The sequence below is a fragment of the Pinus tabuliformis genome, chromosome Q, assembly GCF_031772625.1.
Source record: "Pinus tabuliformis cultivar Carrire ecotype Pingquan chromosome Q, CPIR1, whole genome shotgun sequence".
Taxonomy (NCBI): domain Eukaryota; kingdom Viridiplantae; phylum Streptophyta; class Pinopsida; order Pinales; family Pinaceae; genus Pinus; species Pinus tabuliformis.
Window position 1 is genome coordinate 1,373,544,991 of NC_142296.1, and position 23,379 is coordinate 1,373,568,369.

Genomic DNA, 23,379 nt, shown 5'->3' on the forward strand with positions numbered 1-23,379 from the left:
TTGTAGCCTTTTGCAGGTTGTACCCTGCGTACTGGTATAAGGCTGCACCAGTACAAAAAGATTGTAAACTGAAGTTTCATATTAAAGAAAGATAGAGACGACTTGCAGCAGGTGGTTTTCACCCACATTGGGTTTCCACCTTATATCATGGTGTTCATGTGTGTGGTTTTTGTGTGATCTGTTCTACTGCATCTGTTTACTCTTAATATGGTGAATAATGTCCTTATGCACTTAACTGAAGATAAACTAACTGAATTATAAGATTTCTGGTTATACGCTGTTTTCTTTAGACACAGTTGCGTGTACACGCTGGTTCACTTAACGAAAGTAGCGTATATGTTTCTGAGCATTGAAAATTTTTTATAGTTCTGATAATACTGATTCACCCCCCCTCTCAGTATTATTTCCAACACCATTATGATGGTTTATTTTTTACTACCTCCAATCTATTTCTCTCTTCTAATTCACATGGTCTTTTTCCTCCAAGTCAAGTTTCCTAAATTACCCCAAAGATAATTTTTGCAAGTCAAATTTCCCAATTTTCGTCAAGGATATGTTTAGAAAATTGGAATTATCCATAATTTCCTCAAAAATTATGTTTATCCTAGTTCAAAATTGAAAAGTTCACACAAGGATAATTTTTCACATGTTAAATTTACATTAAATACTGGATGATGCTTTTACCCACGTCAAATTGGCTATATTTATGTTGAATGATATTTTTATTTCATGACAACATAGAAATATTTCAGTTAAACTCAAGCATGTGCCATTTCACTCGGTTTTTCTTCTCTAGCTCAGTTCAATGGATGGTGAGTTAACTCTACATGCTTTTCTGAAGTGAGCATTGTTTGCCATTTTTGGGGTAATTAGACCTCGTACTTTGCCTATGAAAATTGGAAGAATTAGAAGGCAAAAGGGGATATAAATACAAGTAGAGGCTAGGTCCACAAATGGAATTGTCTTTGCCAAACAACAACATTACTCTTAGGACTCAATATTCTTTCTTTCTTCACTCTTCTAGCCTTTACTTTGTTGTGTCTGAATACCATTGTCATCAATTCTGTAATGGCCATATTGATGCAGCCAACCATTGCAAAATAAAGCTTGGATATGATCTATTCTATTTCTCTAGGTTTGTTCGATGTCTCAACGCTATCTTATGCAATTTGGTAGAAGTTTTTAAGCTATTTTCTTTGGGGAAATCTTCTATTTAAATACACTTTCTACCTATTGTATTTTCCATATAAAAAGTTGATTGCTAAAGATCATTCCACTTATTAAAATGCTATACATTTTACAAAACTATTTGGCCACTAACTTGCTGATCAAAGAGCCATTGGCTTGTTGTTTTTTGTTGATTTTGGGTAGCATGGATGTGCTCTAACTCCGAATTTTGGTGGAGGGGCTAGAACACATGAGATCTCCATGACCCAGAAATCGTTTGGAGAAATTTCACCCGGATGAGGAGTTATTAAAATAATTAATATTTTTAATGGGTTCCTAAGTCTAAACTTAGGAAAATAAAACTATTAATGTGTATTAATAAAATATGTGTGAGAAAGTTCTAAGTGACAAGGATCAAGCTAGTTCTAATCTTAGTTGTTGATTAGGGACTTAATCTCAGCCGTTGATTCATCAATAGAACAAGTGTAAGAGGAGGCTTGAGGGTCAGTTGGAGATACACCAAATGATCAAAGATTTCGATTTTATGGGGCGAGGTTTGCTGAGGAAATCAAGTTAGTGATCAGAGTTGCAGCGAGGGGCAGTTCAGCAAGGGATTTTCATCCGAGGCTGAAGAATACATAGCAGAGATGCAGTGAAGTGCCAGGAGAGACAGCAAAGGCCCTAAAAGGGCTGACGCAAAAGTTGAAGAGCTGACGCAGAGGACGAAAAGGGCTGACGCAGGTGACACAGAAGCCATAGAGGTTGACACTAGGCCTTAGAGGCAGCGCTGGGGAGATTCTGTGGGCAGACTGGGAGCAGATTAGCGGAATCGAATTTCTGAGCAAGGGAAGCTCACTGTCGAGTTGACGCAACTCCTCGAGGAGTGACGCAATTCCAGAGCAATGCTGGGAGCAACTTTTGTTGTCCAGCATAGGGAATAGCCAGAGTCGCTATGGGGTTTGATCATCCATTTGCAGATTTGCCGGAATATCTGTCTCCGGATAGAGGTACTACTGTCGAGGATATTCTCTGTTGGGTGAGACATTTCTGGCACCCTAGTTGTATTCACGAAATCTGCTTAATAATACAAACGCTCTATATGTCGCACCGGTTATCTCGAATTGGGGTTTTCGGGGGAAATTTGTCCAAAAGTAACGGTCTCCCTTCTGTTATTGTCTCAATGTATTTGAATTCATGATCTGTGTATTTGAGTAGGCTACAATAGTGTTTACATCGATGTTTATGCAATTAAATAAGTAGCTAATGCAAAGAACAAGTAGGAGATTGTAAACCAGTAATTGCAGTAGTGGTTCTAATGTGTTAGATTCAAGAATTTTCACATTTTTTACATGTTATGTTGTAGATTTATAGGTAAAAACAACCTCTGGGCACACCAATGTTGCACAAAACGGGGACAAAGCAAGGACGTTTGTTGGAAGCGAAGCATCATAAGAGTCATTTTCCAAAAATCGAAAGTGCCAAATTAGTAGCAAAATATATCAAAGCATGCATATTGTAGATAAATCAAGATAGAAATGGCATCCATAGTACATTAATGATTAATTATTCAAGCATCAACCATCTAGAATCTAGATTCCTCTCCTCTTGTCTAGCCCTTGCCTCTACTTCGATTCTCTAGGGATATTAGTCATCATTTCCCAATTCTGATCAAATTGCCTAATCCAAGCCTTATAATATGGTAGAAAAATCTTACCATGCTTGATCAATGATTTTGACTTGAGTGAAGGGTACATTTTTGCTAAGGCCATGACAAAGAAGTGCAACAATCAACACCACCAACACTAAGGTACATATAGGGCTTTGTTCTCATGATTAAATGCCAATCATATACCCTCATATTATGAAATTCTAGTGACCCAAAAGGTGTTATTAACCAATTAATAATTTCCTATCACTTATTTACGTCCAACTAATTGATTTGCTGGAAGCCACAAATAACATAAACAACACAAATCACAAACTAAAAATTCAAAAAAATATGCGAGAAACCAATAACACAATTTACACTAGTATTTTTGTACAAAATATCCCTGGAACCCAAATGTGGGGCAAACCAATTTTCAAATCTAAGGGCTTTTGCTATTATCTTCAGCAAATAAACTACTATCGAGAAATACAATTGCTTGCCTCTCACTAGCAAAGCTCCGGAAAAATCTTTCTATACTTATGCTAATTTGGAAAACCCCATGCCTTCCATTTTCAGCAATTCACATTGCCTCCAACAACACACATTCGCCTCTGGCGATTTGAACTGGCTCTTTTTGGCAATTTGCACTAGCTTCTGACAAACTCGATCTGCCTTCTGGAAGACTCGAATGGCCTCTAGCAAATTTGCACTCACTTCAAGTGAACTCACACTGGCACTAGAAAACTTGATCTAACCTCTGGAAGACTCACACTAGCTTCTGGCAAATAATTTGGGCCTCCTCCTGCAAATACAATGAGCAATTCGGCCTCCTCCTAAAAATCACGCCCCCACTGGGAAAAACTCAGCCTCCTGTAGACAACACTGATATCAAGAAACTCTGAAAAATCATCCTCAATCACTATTGTTGAAACCCAATGGTGTCTTTTGAAAATCACCCACACGATTATCTTTATGATCTCCAAAGTTGCCCATTGATCCCCTTTATAAACTCTCATTCATGAATGAAAGGCCAGGATTAGAAGTTCACTTGATCTAATCGATGGCTAAGATTGTCTTAGAAACTTTCTACAACCGTCTAGAGGAAAATCAACCTCATCCCAATTAATTATTCACTTTTTGTATGTTAGACTTAGAAAATATTTTAAAAATCACTAATTAACTTAATTAAGATATTTTTACTACGTGAACCTTAGGAAAAATTACATGGGCTTCGAAGTAATTGCCTCCTTTATCGCTGCCTCAATGACACCTGTCAAGACTAGAACACTTGTCCAAGCTTCAAAAACTAACACTCCCTCTTAGCAAGGAAGGTGTTCTCCCTAAAGAAAACGAACTTTTCTTTACCCAAGGCCTTTGTCAGAATATTTGGAACCTGTTGATCTGTGGGAACATATTGTACTTGAACTGATCCACGCTATACACAATCTCTGACGAAATGGTATATGATGTCAATGTGCTTCGATCTATCATGAAACATTGGATTCTTAGACAGCTTGATGCAACTCTAATTATAACAGAAGATATTGGTCGTCTCCATGCTATGACCAAATAGTGTCACTAGCAGCTTCCAAAGCCATATGGCCTCACACATAGCCATGCTTGCTACCATGCATTATGCTTCCGCAGAACATAACACAACCAATTTTTGCTTCCTGTTGCAACAAGTGACAACCCTTGATCCAATGTTGAAGCAACACCCTGAAGTGTTTTCTTTTTCCACTACATTACTTGCCCAGTTTTCATCTATATATCCCATCAACCTAACACCATCACCTTGAGTATATATCAACCCATACTCGACGGTACTTCGTAGATACCACAACACATGCTTTGTTGTTGTCCAATGCACCATCTTTGGTTCCACTATGAACCGACTAAACGTGTTGAGAAAAAAGCAAATGTCTCACCTTGTGTTGACTAAATACATGAGAGAGCCAATAAGTTGTCTACACAAGGTAGGGTCCACTGCTTCCTACTTAGACGCATCAATTTTCTTCCAATTGGTAAATCATAGGTGTAGACATGGGTATACACTGTACAGTCCAACATATTGAATTTCTTCAAGATCTCCATAGCACATCACCTTTGACCAAGGAAGATCTCCCCATCTGTCTACCATACCTCTATACCTAGAAAACCCCAAATCCTTCATCTCAGACTTTGTTGCCAGCTCCCTCTTGTAATCCTCTATGAGCCTTGGTGACCCAATTAGAAACAGATCACCCACATATAACACGAGAATGAGAGGCTCACCTCCTACCATCAAATACTAAAGGTTCGAGTCTACCTCACTCTTCACGAATCCCATCTGCTACAAGTAACTGTAAATATGACCATATCGTGCTCTAGGAGCTTACTTGAGTCCATATAGCACTCTCTTTAATCTGCATATATGGGTATCCCTCCCATGTGTCTCAAATCCTTCTGGTTGTTCGGTGTACACTCCTCCTCTATCACTTCATTCAAAAAAGTCATCTTGACATCCATTTGATGCATCTGTCACCCCATATGTGCTACAAGTGAGATCACAACCCTGTTGAACATATACCTCGCTACTAGACAGAATGTCTCCTCATAGTCTATTCCCTCCTTCTGAGTGAATACATTAGCCACAAACCTTTCTTTGAATTTTTCTAATTGCCATCTATAGTATGTTTGATCTTGTAGATCCAATGGGAACCAACCACTTGTGAAAATTCCTACACTCAAACACCCCCTACTACAGCAAAACCAATGTGGAAAAAGTCGAAGTCGGGATTAAATCGGCAAGGGTCCAAAAGTTGAAAAAATCGTTAAAGTCGGGAGTTTTTCGAAAAAGTCGGCAAAATTAAAAAAAAATACAAAAATATTCATTTTTTTTAAAATCCGGAATTTTTCAATAAAATCCCGATTTTTTCAATAAAATCCCGATTTTTTCAAACAAACAAAAAAAATTATTAAAAAAATACCACGATTTTTTGGAAAAAGTCCCGATTTAATCCCGACTTTTTTGATTTAATCCCGATTTTTTCGACTGGGAAAAAATCGGCAAAAATCGGCCGATTTAATCGGCCAGCCAAAAAATCGAAAAATCCGGATTTAATCCCGACTTTTTCCACACTGAGCAAAACTGAATTTACTTCACCTACTTGATTTTAATATACATTATCAAGTTATTTTCTTGAAAAATACTGAAGTAAAATTACTTTTACAGCCTACACCAATTTAATTTGATTACATGAAACAAGAAACTGAGCAAAGAACAAGATACATAGGACACCGTTATTTTTGGACAAATAAGTCCCCGGAAAAACCCAATGCAGGAAAACCAGTGCAGCAGCTCTGCCGGTTTTATGTTATTAAGCAATATACAATGTTGGATGCCCTCCCATCAATCTAGTTACAGAGAAAAATATAATGGCGAAAAACTGAGTGAGATTACATCACTTCACCCAGCAATTTCTAGCTGATCCAGCAGCAAAATTGGAAAACCAGCAGCGATCTCTATGTTGGGCCTGCGTATGCGCTACGTCAGCCTCAGAGGCTCTACGTTAGCCCTACATTGTCTCTTCTGCCTCTTGGAACGTCTACGTCAACCTCTCCCAACTGTTTTGGCAGCTCCCAAGCAGTTCCAGATTTCTGCGTGAAGGCATCTTCCCCTTTGCGCTGGCCCTTCTAGCTCTGCATCAAGCCTGCATGGGCCTAGACTGGCCTGGCATCAGTCCCATCAGGTGTTGTGTTGCCTCCACTGGTGGCTCTCCACCTCTCTGCCTAGTATTCTCGAACTATCCCTGCCCCTCTGTTGTAGAATCATCACTTACTTCGAATTTCTAAGCTTCCAAGCCCCAGAAATTTCAAACTCTAGATCAATTCGTTCTCTCGGTCTTTTCTAAATGAACCCCAAGCCTCCTTCTTATACTTTTCTTGTTGAGAAGTCAACGGCCAAGACTAAGTCTCCAATCAAAGGCTAAGATTAAAAACTTGACTTGATCCGCTTTCTAAAACATTCTCAACCATATTTTGATTAATACCCATTAATACTTTAATTTTCCTAAGTTTAGACTTAGGAACCCTATTAAAAATATTAATTATTTTAATAAAATACAATCTGGGGGGAATTTCACCAAAGGGTTTCTGGGTTCTTTAGAACTCATGTGCTAGTGCACACCCAATGCTACCAAAATCTAACACTCCCTCTTAGTGACGAATGTGCTCTGGCAACAATGTCCAATTACATGCTGCTCTGTCTCTGAAGCATCTCCTTTAGGCACTGTTGTTGCCATCAACACGGTGCTACTGTTGCTATTGTACTGCTGCCCACAACACTGCCACCGCTGCATCTGTACAACAACTCCCTCTCAAATGTTGCATTTGCTATGCTGTTATAACTACCACTGATAACATGGCAACTCAGTTGCTGAGAGAAGCAACTGAAGAACACCCAAAATTACCAAACTAACTGTGTTCAGCATAATACCATGTCAATATTGGAATCTGACTACTACTAGACTCTGACCCTCTTAATCCTTTGCATTGTTGCTAACTTCTGCACTGTGTCATCTGCATTGCTGCTAACCTTGCTCTGCGGTAATCAGTTTATGGTCTCAAGCTACTGCATCTGTCTCTCCAACCAACCCACTGCATCATCTGACACTAACTCCATCTCACTACAGCTGAATCTCGAGCTCCCATAGCAAGGAATTGATCCAAGAGGTGGGTTCCTCAAGGATCCTACCCACATGTAGTCCTCCCGACTATAGTTCTATACCACCCCATTTCCCTCCTGGAGATGCGTGAGCACTCATGGCAAACTCATCTTCATCAATTTTTGTTGGAACAACCTTAGCATCATGTTTCTCATCCTTATCCCTTGCTTCAAAGGACACTCGGATGCAAAGTGACCCATCTCACCAGATCTGAAACATTTCACCTTCAAAATGTCCTGCTTCCGCTTTTGCATCTGTTATCCCTTTGATGCTAGAGTTGTGTTCTCCTCCTCCTCGGTCTTCGTGCCACTCCCACTACTGCCATTAAGATTGACCTTATCCAAATCCCTCTTTAATTCTTCCTATTGAAGGGTTTCCCACATCTCCTCCCATGAAGGTAGTCTTTCCCTGTCCAATATACTTTGGACAAAGACTTGCCATTCATCCGAGACTCCATTCAGGGTCGTCCTTACCATCTCTGGTTTCCTAAAGATGTTGAAGATAGGAGTCAACCCGTTCTCCCTTCTGCATCAATGTCCGCTGCAACTTTTTTTCTAAGTACATCTTTCATTGTTTTGAAGAACCTTCATACAGTGAAGACAAAGCTTCCCACATTTCTCGGGCTATATCTTTTCCCTGCAAGTGTGACACCACATGATCTCAAACTCCATCAAGTATGTACCTCTTCGGCTTTGCCTCCTCGACCTTGTACTTCTTCTTCTTATCATTGTCCACAGAAATAGCTACAACACCCTTGACATAAGCTTTGAGATCGTACTCCTCCAGAACAGTTAAGATTATGGTCTTCCATATGACATAGTTGGAACCTCTTTCCAACTTGTCCTGATCTCTGAGCCCATGTGATGCCATCTCACCCAAACTGTCGAATTGACTCGCCTAGTCACTGTGTAGCACTGGTCTGCTACCCGACAAGTGAAAAATTCGAACTTTTGGCGAGAAAAATCCTCTGAGGAGAAAATCCCTCTTCTATGTGTCTTTGCTCTTTTCTGACGGATTTCTGCCCCGACAGAAACTACACCCTTCAAGCACTACCCTGAAGCTCTGCGTCACTTCCTTTGCCTCTACAAGCTCATGAACCGCAAATTGTACATCTCTGTCGACTCTCTCAGAGAGAGATTTCCTCAGAATCTTTGATTTCCTGGCAAGGACTGCGCAATCCCTTCAAGGGGATTCGAATTACTGCCAAATGCAACTATTGGCCTCTTTGCTCAACGCTAGATATGCCCTTCTTGTTTCAAAATCAATGCTCCGATACAATGTGAAAATTCCTACACTGAAGGAATCCCAAATGCAATAAAATTGAATTTACTTCTACTTGATTTTAATATACATTATCAATTTATTTTCTTGAAAAATACTGAAGTAAATTACTTCTGTAGCCTACACCAATTTAATTTGATTACATGAAACAAGAAATTGAGCAAAGAACAAGATACATAGGACACCGTTATTTTTGGACAAAATAGTCCCTGGAAAAACCCAATGCAGGAAAACCGGTGAAACATCTCTAAGGGTTTTATATTATTAAGCAGTAGATCTGAATACAATGTTGGATGCCCTCCTAACAACCCAGTTACAGAGAAAAATATAATGGCGGAAAACTGAGTGAGATTACCTCACTTCACCCAGCGGTTTCGGCCGATCTGGCAGCAAAATTGGAAAATCCTCGACTATCTCTACGTTGGCCCGGCATAGGCCCTGTGTCAGCCTCAGAGGCTCTGCGTCAGCCCTGCATTGTCTCTTCTGCCTCTTGGAGCTTCTGCATCAACCTCTCCCAGTTGTTCTAGCAGCTCCTCGATAGTTCCAGATTTTTGCGTGGAGGCAGTTTCCCCTCTACGCTAGCCCTTTTGGCTCTGCCTCAAGCTTGTGTGGGCCCAGACTGGCCTACGTCAGTCCCTCTAGGTGTTGCAATGCCTCCAATGGTGGTTCTCCGCCTCTTTGCCCAGTATTCTCGAACTATCCCTGCCCCTCTGCTACAGAATCATCACTTAATTCGAATTTCTCAGCTTCCAAGCCCCAAAAATTTCGAACTCTAGATCAATTTGTTCTCTCGGCCTTTTTTGAATGAACCCCAAGCCTCCTTCTTATACTTTCTCGTTAGGACTTCAACGGCCGAGACTAAGTCTCTAATCAACGGCTAAGATTAAAAACTTGACTTGATCCACTTTCTAGAACATTCTCGCCCATATTTTGATTAATACCCATTAATACTTTAATTTTCCTAAGTTTAGACTTAGGAACCCTATTAAAAATATTAATTATTTTAAGAAAATACAATCCAGGCGTAATTTCACTAGACGGTTTCTGGGTACTTTAGAACTCATGTGCCTTGGCCTCTCCACCAATTTTCATGGCTAGAGCACATCCGATGCTACCAAAAATTAACACCATTGCCTATCTAATGGTCTAGGCACCACTAGCCAAACATAGTTTTGCACGATGGAGTTGTACTCCTCTACCATCGCATCCTGCCACACCTGGTGTTGTGCAGCCTCCTGATAACTAGAAGGTTCACTGTTAATGAGCTCACTCATCAACACCTTATACCTTGAATATCTCTTTGGCATTCTCCTGTCCCTTGTGCTCTATCTAGGAGCTCTGAAGCAACAAAACCTTTAGCTTGTTGGCTTTAACGTAAAATTACACAAGAGGTATTTTGTAATAATAATTTATTATATATAAAATGTATAAGCGATGTAAAATGTTACAATGAGGACCCGCACATATACCTACGCAGGTGTCCTTTCATCACTGGGCATGTCTTTTATACATGCATGTTCACTTAACTAATGACTACTTAACATAATCATTACTTGATTATTTAGTATTTACATTTATTTATATTTATTTATGTTTATTTTATTTTATACAATTTATGTCCATAGCATTGACCATTCCTTCAAAAGCTTTGTCCTCGAAGCTTATTGTTGGTAGTTTCCTTCATTTTAACCTCGAATAATTGTCTTTGCTTGGCTAACGTCATTTTTTATAACCTCAAATAATTGTCTTCACTTCGCTCACGTCATTTATGATAATTGGTCACTCGTACCTCTGTTTGTGTAATTCACTAGTAACAATGTCTTTAATCAAGGGTTATCCATCGAAATTATATATATATATATATATAGATATCTATATATATTATTTAAAAATATATATATAATTTAATTAATTAAATAATTTTAATTAGGTAAATAATTTTAATTAATCAAATTAATTAAGTTAATTTGATTTTATAATTATCAACGCAAATCACGATTATGTTCCACGATGTGTCTGCAATCCGACCAACCCATATCACGGTGTATCACACAATTATATAGATTCAACCCCTATACCAACCACACTTATATATATCGAACCTTTATGAACTGATACCTGTCACACCCTTTGACTGTTGACCGAGGCACGACGTTTGACAGCGGCGGGGAGATACAGTATTTTAAACGGCGTGTGGGCATAGTTTAACTGGCGGACTTCACTCGTTGGCTTGTTTGGAACAACGGCCCAGTGTATATGCGTTGTTTAAGTAGAGAAACAACATAGTGGCGTCTCCCTCGTTGGCAGTCAGTCAATGGGTACAGTGAATTGAACACACAGCCGACGAATTCCTCCGCCAAGTCGATGCTCTTTTGGATTTTCCCGCCAATGTCTCCACAGGAGTTCATGACGCTGCCGCAGATAGCTGAGAGAGTATTGTCCTCAACAGGAGGCTACAAATTCACTTGCACCTGCTTGGCCTGCACTGCGGCCTCATTATCGTTGCAAGACATTTCTCTACCAAGAATCTGAGTGACCAGAGCAACCTGGTGCTCTTCAAAATTTGACAACGCTGAAGGCATTCCTCCTTCAAATTGGACATTGGTTGAGTGTGGCAAGGATTCGAACATGGGGTGTTGATGCTACATCATTAAGTCAGGTTGCCATAGTGGATCGTGGAACACTAGAGCAACAGGATTATCAAGAACTTCGTCATCATCATCATCTTTATCTGACTCATTATCACAAATATCTCTTGTGTATTTTTACATTCAAGCCAACAAGTTATCAGTCTTGTTGCTTCAACGGTATCGAAGCCATGGCGCACAATATAATCATGCGAGTCTTTGAACGTTGTTCGCCACACAATATGCCATCACGTTTACGTCCTGAATGCGTTGAGCAGTTTAGTAAAATTCAAGAAGCATTTCAATGTTTAGAAAAATCATGTGCAAAAGCTACAACATGTTTTAAGAAAGGTTATGCAAAAATCGATAATAAGGAAGATGATAGCGATAGTGAAGAAACGAGACAAGAGGAAGCAAAAGAAGAAAACCATGATCCAGATCAGTGTTGAAAATATCGGTATCGGCAAAATATCGGCAAGGGTCCAGAAAATATCTTATCGGTAATATCGGCAAAAATATCGGCAAAATATCGGCAAATATCGGCAAGCATAAAAAATAATTTTTTCACATTTTTAAATATAGCCGATATTTTGCCGATATTTTCAAAATATCGCGATATTTTGCCGATATTTTCCGATATTTTCCGATATTTGCCGATATTTTGAAAATATCGCGATATTTTCTTGGCGATATATCGTTTTGCCGAAAATATCACGATATTTTCGAATATCGCCGATATTATCAACAGTGATCCAGATATTGATGATGAAAAGGAAGTCAAAATGGATTCTGATAATGGAGAAAAAGGTGTGGATGCAGAGACTACCAATGGAAGAAATGCATCCATAATTGATGAAGGGGATTCAGTGGATTCTTTTAGAGGGCATTCCACAAATAGGCTTGTTCCTGTTTCAAGCATGGAAGATACACAAGACATTGATAAGTCAGCAACCCCTCCTTTGGAAGATCATGAAACTTCAGTTTACACTGGCTATTGTCTCCCTCAAAAAGATATTAGAAATATTGTTAATGCACCACCAACTCCTGCTCTGCCTTTTTCTCCTAATAGAGATAAGATTTTATTTCTCATACGTAGGGCTTTACCTCCACTCTCAGAGTTTGCAAGACTAGAAGAAAAGATTGTTGGAATCTGTATTGATGGAAACTGTAATACAAGAAGCCGTATGTCATTTTACACTAGAATAGGGATCCATAAACTGATGGAAGATGACACTCTAGGACCAGAGATTGAAGTCTTTGGTTTCCCAGATGGTGCAAAGATCAATTTTATAAGTTGGTCACGAGATGGCCAGCATCTATCTTTTACTATTCGGTTTGATCAAGGGGATAATACAAGCAGTAAGTTGAGTCTTTGGGTCGCGGATGTAGAAACAGGGCAGGCAAGGCCATTATTCACCACATCTGAAATCTATGTAAATGCAATTTTTGACAACTTTGTGTGGATTGATGAGTCGACACTAGTTGTGTGTACCATACCTTTATCTTGTGGAGAACCTCCAAAAAAGCCACTGATTCCATCGAGTCCAAAGATTCAATCCAATGAGGACAAAAATGTAGTGCAAGTGAGAACCTATCAAGATCTTTTGAAAGATGAATATGATGCAGACCTCTTTGATTACTATGCGACGACACAATTACTTTGGGTCAAATTAGATGGAAAAACAAAAGCTATAGGACCACCAATGATCTATATATTCATAAATGCTTCCCCTAATAATAAATATCTCCTTGTCACCTCAATTCACAGGCCTTACTCATTTATTGTCCCCTTGTGGAAGGGTTCCCAAGAAAGTTGAAGTATGGACCTCTGATGGAAAATTTGTCTAAGAGATATGTGATCTTCCTCTCACGGAGAACATTCCAATAGCTTTTGGCAGTGTTTGAAAAGGCCTGAGGTCTATCAATTGGCGATCTGATAAGCCTTCATTGCTCTACTGGGCAGAGACACAAGATGGCGGTGATGCAAAGGTGGATGTTTCTCCTCGTGATATTATCTACACACAATCTGCTGAACCAAAGCTTGGTGAGGAACCTGAGGTTCTTCATAAGTTAGATCTCTGTTTTGGAGGGATATCATGGGGTGATGATTCATTCGCTCTGGTGTACGAGTCATGGTATAAAACAAGGCACGCGCGGACATGGGTAATATCTCCAGCTGATAGAGGAGAAGGGGCTCATATATTATTTGATAGATCATCAGAGGATGTGTATTCTGATCCAAGCTCACCAATATATCGAAGGACCTTGTTAGGAACTTATGTTCTTGCAAAGATAAAACGAAAAGATAGCAAAACATATCTCTTGTTGAATGGAAATGGGGCAACACCAGAAGGAAATGTTCCTTCTCTTGATCTTTTTAACATAAACGCAAGTGAAAAGGAGCATATATGGGAAAGTGACAACGAAAAGTACTACCAGTCAATTTCTGCTTTGATGTCTGAACAGTGCGATGTTGATATGGAGCTCAACAAACTGAAAATTATTTCTTGTGAGTCAAAAACAGAAAATCCACAGTTTTTCTTGCAGAGTTGGCCAGATCAAAGAATTACTCAAATTACAAATTTTCCCCACCCATACCCTCAACTTTCTAACTTGCGAAATCAATGTGTGAACATAATAACCAATCTGTTTAACGCCCCTCTCAGCGATGGAGAGGAAGTTGTTGGTGCAGGCATGGTTGGATATTCAGAGGTGATCATGTTGGCAAGCTTGGCATTCAAACGAAAATGGCAAAACAAGCGCAAGGCAGAGGGGAAGTTGTATGATAAGCATTCCCGTTCCACATGTCTTATCTCGTCCGACACCCCAACTCAGCTTTTCTCTGTCAGTAATGGTCGAATAATACACCTGTTGTCCCCTACGCTATGTCACCAATCGTCGCAGAAATACGCTGACACCACAACATACGATGGTCGAAACCTGAAATTATGATCTTAATCTGTCTGTGTCAAACAATCAGTAGTCTGTCATGGTTAATTTGCCTGTGTCGAACAGTCAGTCGTCCGTTGTGTTGTTATCGCAGGTCAAACGGTCGACCATCGTGGTCAAAAGGTGTGACCGATCCATTTTATAACTATATATTATATATATAGTTAGTAATAATAAAAATCAAATATATAATTTAATTAATTTAATTAAAGAAAAAATTAATAATATATATATATAATAAATTATTATTATTACAAAAAAAATGGGAGGTTAATTAATTAAAAAGATTATTATTATTATTGTATAAAAGAATTATTGTTAAAAAATAAAAAATTGGGTCCACTAAAAGAAAAAGAAAAAAATTCAAAAAAAAATATCGATAACCTTGGATTCAAAACAAGGATACTAGTGAATTATGCAAAGGGAGGGCAATAGAAGCGTTGAGAAATTAAGGTAAGGTTGACAGGCGAAGAGACGGGGTACATATGTCGAGATAACAAACATAAGATGAAGAAATTGTTAGCAATACAGCTTTAAGGACAAAGCTTCTGAAGGAAGGGACAATGTTATAAATATAATTCATAACAAAATAAACAAATATAAATAATATAAATATTAAGTAATCAAGTAATAATTATCTTACGAAGTCATTAGTTAAGTGAAAAGGCATGTCTAAAAGACATCTCTTATCGTGAACGGACACCTGCCTAGTATATATGCGGGTACTCATTGTAACATTCATCATCACTTATACATTTTTTATATATAATAAATTATTATCACAAATACCTCTTGTGTATTTTTACATTCAAGCCAACAAGTTATCAGTTTTGTTGCTTCAGTCCTTAAGGTCTTCTAATGAATATTTTATTGATTTTGATTTACTTGTTATGTCTCGAAACATGACCATCTTCCCTTTATAAGGAAACGTCAAAACTATATCAAAGAAGCAAAAAGAGCTTGAAGAAGATATCAGGCAGAAGACATTCATAGCAGAAAAGAGATCAAGCCCTTTCATCAACAAGCTTTGAGGACAAAGCTCTTTGAAGGAGAAGGCAATGTTATGAACATAAATTATGTAAAAATAGATAATAAATAATAATCATAATAATATAAATATAATAATAAATAATAAGTAAATTAACTAATGGTTAGTTAGTTAATAATGAAAAGACATGCCTATTCGTGAAATGGTACTTACTTGGTTATATATATAGGACCCTCAATCTCATTTGTAATCATCCTACATCAATTCTTTTATACAATATACAATTTACAATAATTATCCTACAACGGATGTCCTTGTCTACGAAGTATTTTAATATTTCCGCTACGTTTACCACTAGTGGTCATTACAAAGCATTTAATCTTCAAGACATCATTCTTCTTCTTTCGTTGCTCCTGCTAGCCCTTGGATGCGAGGGTTGCATTCTCTTCCTCCTCCTTGGGCTTCAACCCACTGTTGTTGCTTCCGTCAAGTTTACACTTCCTCAGCGCCTCTTACTTAAGAGTTGCCCACATCTCATCCCAGTTTGGCAAAGTCGCCCTGCCCAAGATGCTCTAGACAAGGGCTTGCCACTCCTCAAATATTGAATTTAGGGTCAATCTTACCATCTCGGAACCTTGAGGTGTTGACCCCACAGTTGTCAACTCGTCTCGGGTCTCTTGAAGCTTAGAGAGGAACGGATCTAAGCATTCCCTCTTCTGCATCTGCATAGATCGCATCTTCTACTCCAAGTACATCTTTCGTTGCTCGGAAGATCCCTAATATAGCGTCGACAATGCATCCCACATCTCTTTGGCAATATTTCTGCCAGCTATGTGACAGACTATATGATCCTTCACTCTGTTGAAGATCATTCTTTTTGTTTTCACCATTTCTCCCTTGTACTTATTGAGTTAATCTGGATATGTTGGCTCAGCTACCACGTTGTCGACATAGACTTTGAGAAAATGCTCATCCAGAAGGCACGACATCCTCGCCTTCTAGATTACATAGTTGGATGCCCCATCCAACCTGTCCTAATCTCTCAGTCCAATGGCTATCATCTCTGCCAAATAGAAAGCCAAATGACCTCCTCTCTCCTCTGCGTTGTTGTTGGGCTAGCCTACGCACTCCCACTACAGTCAGAATATCTATTTCCCCTTCTTGTTGCTCAGCTGATGAGAATTCAAACTTCTTGGTTAGAAGTCCTCTGAGGAATAATTCCCTCAAACGTGTCTCTCTCTTCCATCTAACGTCTTTCTACCCAGCAACTGCCTGCAAAAAATTGCGTCCCACCAAAAAAACCTCTTCGCTGAAGCTTCTGCTGCACTGCTCCCTCTGTCGCTGACAAATCTTGACTTGGCAATATTACCTCTCTGTCGACTCACTCAGAGAGAGATTTACTGCGAAAATATTGCCCTCCTAGCCGGACTGCACAAACCCTCTGGGGATTCAAATTGCTGCCTCTATAGGAATTTCGAACTCCCTTCCTCCTTCAGTGCTAGGTTTTCCAGCTCTGTTCTCCTTGCTTCACCTGCAGCTCTGATACCATGTGAAAATTACTAAACCTGGAATCCCAAATGCAGCAAACAGATGTTATTTATCCTACTTGTTAATCCATCCAAGTTATTTACTTTGTTTTATGGTAAATATCGAAGTAAATACAACTACAACATTCACTATTTAAAAATAATATGTTGAAACAAGAAACTGAATAGGATATAGAATACAACACAATGACACTATTATTTTTGGACAAAAGTCCCCGAAAAAACCCAATACAGGAAAACCGGTGCAGCAGCTCTGAGGGTTTTATTATTATGCAGTAGTAAATATGAATACAATCATTGGATGCCCTTCCGGCAACCCAGTTACAGATAATGTCACTAACAGAAGGATAAGTGAGATTACCTCACCCTATCACTGGAAATCCTGATTGATCCAGCCACTGAATGAGCAGCCTCTGCACAATCACTACGCCACCCCAGCGTCAACCCCTGTGGGGACAACGTCACCCCCCTAGCTGATCAATTTGCTACCCAAGGAAATTCGATTTTCACCTCCTGATCTCAGACCCCGGCTTCCGACTTCTGCAATAGATTCCTTCAGCTAATTTTCGAATTCCCTCTTAGCTTCAATACTGCCTTTGTGTGGCCCTGCGTCAGCCTCTCTAGCTCTACGCTGCCACTACTGAATCTCCCTCTATCTTCTTTGCTAAGTATTCTTCGACAAGGAAGAATTCCCTTCGGATACTATCCTTGCTCCTCAGTGCAAAATATCACTAACGAAAATCTCTCCAGCAGCTACTCTGCTTCAGAAAATCGAACTTCTGATCTCTCCTCGATGTGTGTTCTCCAAGTGCCCATCAAGCCTTCTCTTATAATCCTCTCGCTGATCAATCAACGGCCCAAATTAGATTCTAATCAATGGCTAGGATCATATTGACTTTATCTTTGCCTTCTTCTAGAAGTTACACCCACAGTTTAGATTAATACCCATTGATTATTTTAATTTCCTAAGTTTAGACTTAGGGTCCCATCAAAAATAATTAATTATTTTAATAAAACTGTCTCCAGGTGGAATTTCCCAAAACAATTTCTAGGTATTGGAGAATGCATGTGTCTAACCCTCCCTGCAAATTTTGAGACTTAGAGCACACCCAATGCTACCAAAAATCAACAACCTGCACACCACTACGCACCATCATGCACCTCTGTACCGCTCTACATATCGTTGCACATTGTTGAATGCCCCTATACATCCCTAGATGTCATGGTCCAAAACTGAGTCAGTAAGTATCAATATGCTTCCTATCAGTATCACCATATCTACTCTCTGATCTCCATAACCTCGAATGAGTGGATCTCCCTTCTTGATCCTCCCTGAGATATCTGACATGTGAATCTCCCTATGTACGTATGGGGCTGTGCCTAGGGTGTTGCCCCTCAGTGACCACTGTGCCCCATATATACATGGTAAATCCTCCTCTCCATACAAGCAATTATTTGGTGGCTTGTCGATGCCACCTCCTCTGATAACCTTTTTCCAAGGTACACAAATAATCCAATGCCCCTACACATGGCAAACATGCCAAGACAACTCATGGAGTCTACCTACTCCTCTGTCAGCTTGACCTGTCACTATTGTTGTCCAGAACTCTGGTGGGAATATGAAAATGGGGGTGAGTCCAATCACTAGATCCACCATGCTACTAATACCATGACTGAGCCAATCCATGGAATGTTGGGGAGTCCTACCTAGGTCCCAATAATGATCCAGCCCTCGAAGCCCTTTGGCAAACCAAAGCCCCTGCTGAACTATGATCCTGAACATGGATATATCCAGAAACCTAGTCATCCCTATCAGGTACCAACTCAATACCTCTTGCCACCCAACCCCATGAGAGGGATCAAATGCAAGAGTCCTCGAGTACGTAGAAAGTCCATCATGCGAGTGTTGCGCCCTACAAAACTCATGTCGCCTCGTCTCATTGGCCCGATCAACATATACAATCTATCTAGATAACTCAGCCAATCTCCCTCCAACATGCAGAGGTAACCTAACAACATTGCAAGCCCCATCTACATAAGCCTGAAGAGAGCTATTGAATGGAAGTACTGCAGCTCTACTAGTTACCTAAGCATCTATCTGCTTCCCACCAATGGCAGACCCAAAATATGACTGCCCATCATCCATCATGGGATCAACAAAGTCTCGAGCTGCACCAACAAAGGTAGCTCCTCAAGTATAACATCCTCATCTACGTCACGCTCCTCAAGGTGCTCTCCATGTTGTTGTAGGTAGCTATCGTTTGGGAACTTTGTCACACCTCTAGGTACGTCTGTGCCTACTAGCACGTCACCAATCGATGGTCCTATGGTTGTATGCCCAACTGTCTCCACCAATGTGTCAATCCGGGCTACCAAAGGAAACTCCCACAAGGGTGGCTCCTGTGTCACGTTGTGTGTATCTACCTGCTCCTCACAACCCTTCATGCCCTTAGCCTCATGCTTGGCCTCCTCTTCAAGCTCCTGATATCTAAAACCAAGTCTCCACTAGCAAAATCGCTTTCGGGACTCACCCTCTAACTTCCCACCTCTACATGATGATCCAACCCTTGAACCATACTTCTCCTTCTCTTGTTCATCCAGGAAACCAGACTGGCCATACGTATGGTTGTTGTAGGGTTGGGATGTTTGTGCCCGTGCTTTGCTTTTCCCCTGGTTATGTATCATTTGTTGTATCCATTCTAGGATATGTTGGTTCTACCTCACAAATTGTTGGCTTTGCCTCATCAACTCCATGATCTTGCTAGCCTCCCCACAGTTGGCCAAGATCATGCTCTGATACCACTGTAATGTTCCAAAAAGGAAATAGAAGAGATAAACAAAGAAAAATACACATACAACACAGAAATAATTGGGCAGCAATTAAACGCCCATAAATTGCACCAATATTGCGCCAAAAATGAGCCATTATATTATATAGAAGTTTGTACAATGCATGGAATGTGTGCACCTGGGCTTGCTAAAGTAAGCTAGACAATCCCAGGTGAGACAAATGTTCCCCGGATGCAAAGGAAAGACTTCTCCCCAATGTATTGTGCTGGCCTTGGAATTTTTTCTACTGTTGGCTGGAAGAAACCCCTTGTTTGAGCCTCCAAAAGTGCTCAAAAAATTGTGCCAAATTAATCTTGGGCTCTCCACCACAAACCCAGAAAAGCCCAAAAAGGGTTTGGGCAAATTTTACCGACCACCACTATTTTGGGGTTGTGTCATAATTCTACTATTTGGGGCACCAACACTCCAAAAAATCTGCAAAATTAGGGGTATACTCCTCAAGGCTAGTGCAACAAAACCCAGAAAGGATTTGAGCTAATTCTGACCTCCCGAAACTACCCAAATTTGGTGCTACCTCCTTCCTAGCAGAAACTGCAACCCACAAACTATAATTGCTGAATATGTCACTTATCCATCCTCAATCAACTATAGAATGGCCATGTAATTTCCCTCGACAAGAAATTAGAGAGATCTCTTCTCAAACCCAGCACAAGAGAGAAGAATCCAACCCACGAATTTTTCCCAGTGACACTTCTTTGTAGGCCCAAAATTATGAATTTGGCTCTCCCTAAAATAGCAACTTCCACCCCTGAAATTCTCCAAAATTGTTGGTCCACCCTTCGTGAAATTTCTCCTAAATCCCCCAGCGAAAATACCCCTTGAAACTCCCTCAGCTCAGTGGTACAATTTTTCTCTTGTGTCCTCCTAGAAGTTCGAAATCATTAACGAATGAGTTGAGTTGTCCCACGTATTCCAATGAAATTCCTTTCCACTAAGCTCAGAAATTCCTTCTTAGGGTGGCACTCAAAGTCCACCGAAAGAGAGGTTGGAATTCCCACTTGGGAATTCCTTGTGCTAAACAACATTGGTTTACTTGGCTAAACAGCTCAAGAAAACTTATGTTCAAGTTAGATTGTCAAAAGATACCAAATGGAGGCCCCCTTGACTTATTTATAGAAGTTGGCCCTATTTCTCTTTGTGGACCCCATTTTCCACTAACTCGCACCCCCTTTCTTTCTCTCTCTTCCTCCACAAGTGCAAATTATCTCCAAGGGTCGAATTGCCTCCTTTTCGTGGTCCCCACATTCCACCAAGGCTGAAATTTCTCCTATTCTCCTAAGTCCTCATGCCTCCCATATCAAAATTGCCTCCAATGTCTAAATTTCAAAATTGTGCTATGCTTAGAACCAGCCCCAAAATCTTCGTTGACCTCCTCAAATGGAAAACTCGAAATTGGGGACATTACATTTGCACCTGTTTTGGAGTAATTACGAGGCTTTCCATCCTCCCTGTATCATTTTCTCCCTACAATTTTCCCAACTAAGCTTCTATTAGAAATCAATCCCAAGATATTTGAAAATTCACTATGTCCAATGGGTTTCCTTCAAAAAGAAAGGTGATTGGTTTGTCTTTTATATTTAAAGAGAAGATCATGTTTTTGGTCTTGGCAATGTTCACTGGCATCCCGACCTCTCAACAAATATGCTCTAAGGCTAGATCTAAGACTTTTGTGATCCATAATGTTGATATCAGTCTTTCGGATTAATCACATCGCTAGGATTTGGTATGTGATTAATCCGAAAGACTTATATCAACATGCTCTAAGGCCTTTACGTGTTCTCTTAATCCATGCTCTATTTTTGAAATTAGAATAAGATCATCTGCATATAAAAGTAGCTTCACCACATAGCCTGCTAAATGGACACCCTCTCCATCTACTTTGCTTAACCAAGCTTCCAGCCTATTAATGTATAAACCAAACAAAGTGGGGGATAGAGGACATCCTTGTTTAACAACAATATCACTACCAAAACATTGAGACATTCCTTCACTTGTTTCAATTTTAGCTCTAACCTTCTTGTAAAGTCTATGAGTTGTTGCTCTATATCCATCTAGGATACCCAACTCTTCGATTATGTTCCATAGTTTGTATCTAGGCACTGTGTTAAAGGCTTTCTTAAAGTGAACAAAACAACATTAGGTCGTTTCACCTTGGTTGTCCCAAATTTTATCTATCAAATGTCTAAGAGTGACACAATGATCAATGGTAGAGTGCATAGGTCTAAAACCTGATTTCCCTTTTGCCCTTTTTCCCTCATCTTTTGCCCAGCTACTGATTCACCCAACTCTTCAATTATGTTCCATAGTTTGTATCTAGGCACTGGGTTAAAGGCTTTCTTAAAGTGAACAAAACAACAATAGCTCGTTTCACCTTGGTTGCCCAAATTTTATCTATCAAATATCTAAGAGTGACACAATGATCAATGATAGAGTGCATAGGTCTAAAACCTAATTTCCCTTTTGCCCTTTTTCCCTCATCTTTTGCCCAGCCACTGATTCTTTGCTCTATCATGCTCCCAAAAATCTTGCCCATGAGGGGGAAGGGTTATTGATATCTCCATTCTTAAAGAGAGGAATGTTCAATAAACACACTAGTAATCCATTCTCCCGGAAAGTTGTCCTAGATGACCATACTGAAAATTCCTTTAATGTGAGGCGCAAGAAGCTCAACTCCAATTTCAGAAATTCAGCTTGAAGACCGCTTGTGTCCTCCACTTTACCAATTGTTAAATTCTTTATTCCTTGCTTGATATCATCCACTGTGAAGAGTTCCACTAATGTGTTCACTATGGGAGGAGTGTCTTTCCCATGTACCCGCTCATAAAGAAGCCTCGCATACTCTAACCATTGAACATTTGTAATATTGTTTTTAGTTTGCTTTCTCCTTTGTTGTAGTTCTCTCCAAAATCCTTTGGGGTTGTGTTTTCCAAGAGAGATTAACTCCTTTCTTCTTGCACTTACAAGTTTTTCTTATTTTGATTGTACTAATTTTTCGTATTTCTTCTTGTTTTCTTTGTTGAATTTTCTCTCTTTTAGTGATCTCTTGGTTGCCTTGCATTCTTCATCATACCATGGATTTGCCAGGAAAGTACTTGTAGCCCTCTCCTTGGGTTGAGACCTTTTGCATGCACTTAAGGCCTAGTGGATTGTTGGGATCAACAAACAACTGCGAACATGACCACCCACCTTACTGGTTGTCACACTTGCCATGCTACTTTATAACCTGAAAATGTTGCTTAAGAGTAGCACTAAATCTTTCCCTATTCTCCTGATTCATGCAGACTTTACCTTTGGAAGCATCGGAATCTTTAGATGTAAAAATGCCAGTGGAGGAAAAAGAAATGAATACTGATTCAGTCAATATCACAACTCAAGAAGATGACAAACCAATTGAAGTAAAAACATCTTCAGATGTTGGAGTACAAACGATAAAAATTTCGAGCGTATTTATTATCAAAAGTTCAACAATTAATAATGCAACATCAATGTATGAAGAAAATAAAACTTTGGAAGCAAATCAACGAAACACTACGGATACACCTTATCGACATCCTAATCACAAGAGCAGGTATATTAACCAATCAGTGTACCCATATCACTCAGGGCAGAGACAACT

General features: G+C 39.7%; 1 protein-coding gene and 1 pseudogene across 1 annotated transcript in view; one reads left to right on the forward strand and one right to left on the reverse strand.

Moving 5' to 3' along the window:
* The window catches only part of LOC149225021 (zinc finger FYVE domain protein), a 366,932-nt gene that overhangs the window by 184,571 nt on the left and 158,982 nt on the right, over positions 1 to 23,379 (reverse strand). The gene's annotated exons all lie outside the window — the stretch shown is intronic.
* LOC149225022 (putative glutamyl endopeptidase, chloroplastic pseudogene) lies at positions 12,212 to 14,381 on the forward strand (annotated as a pseudogene).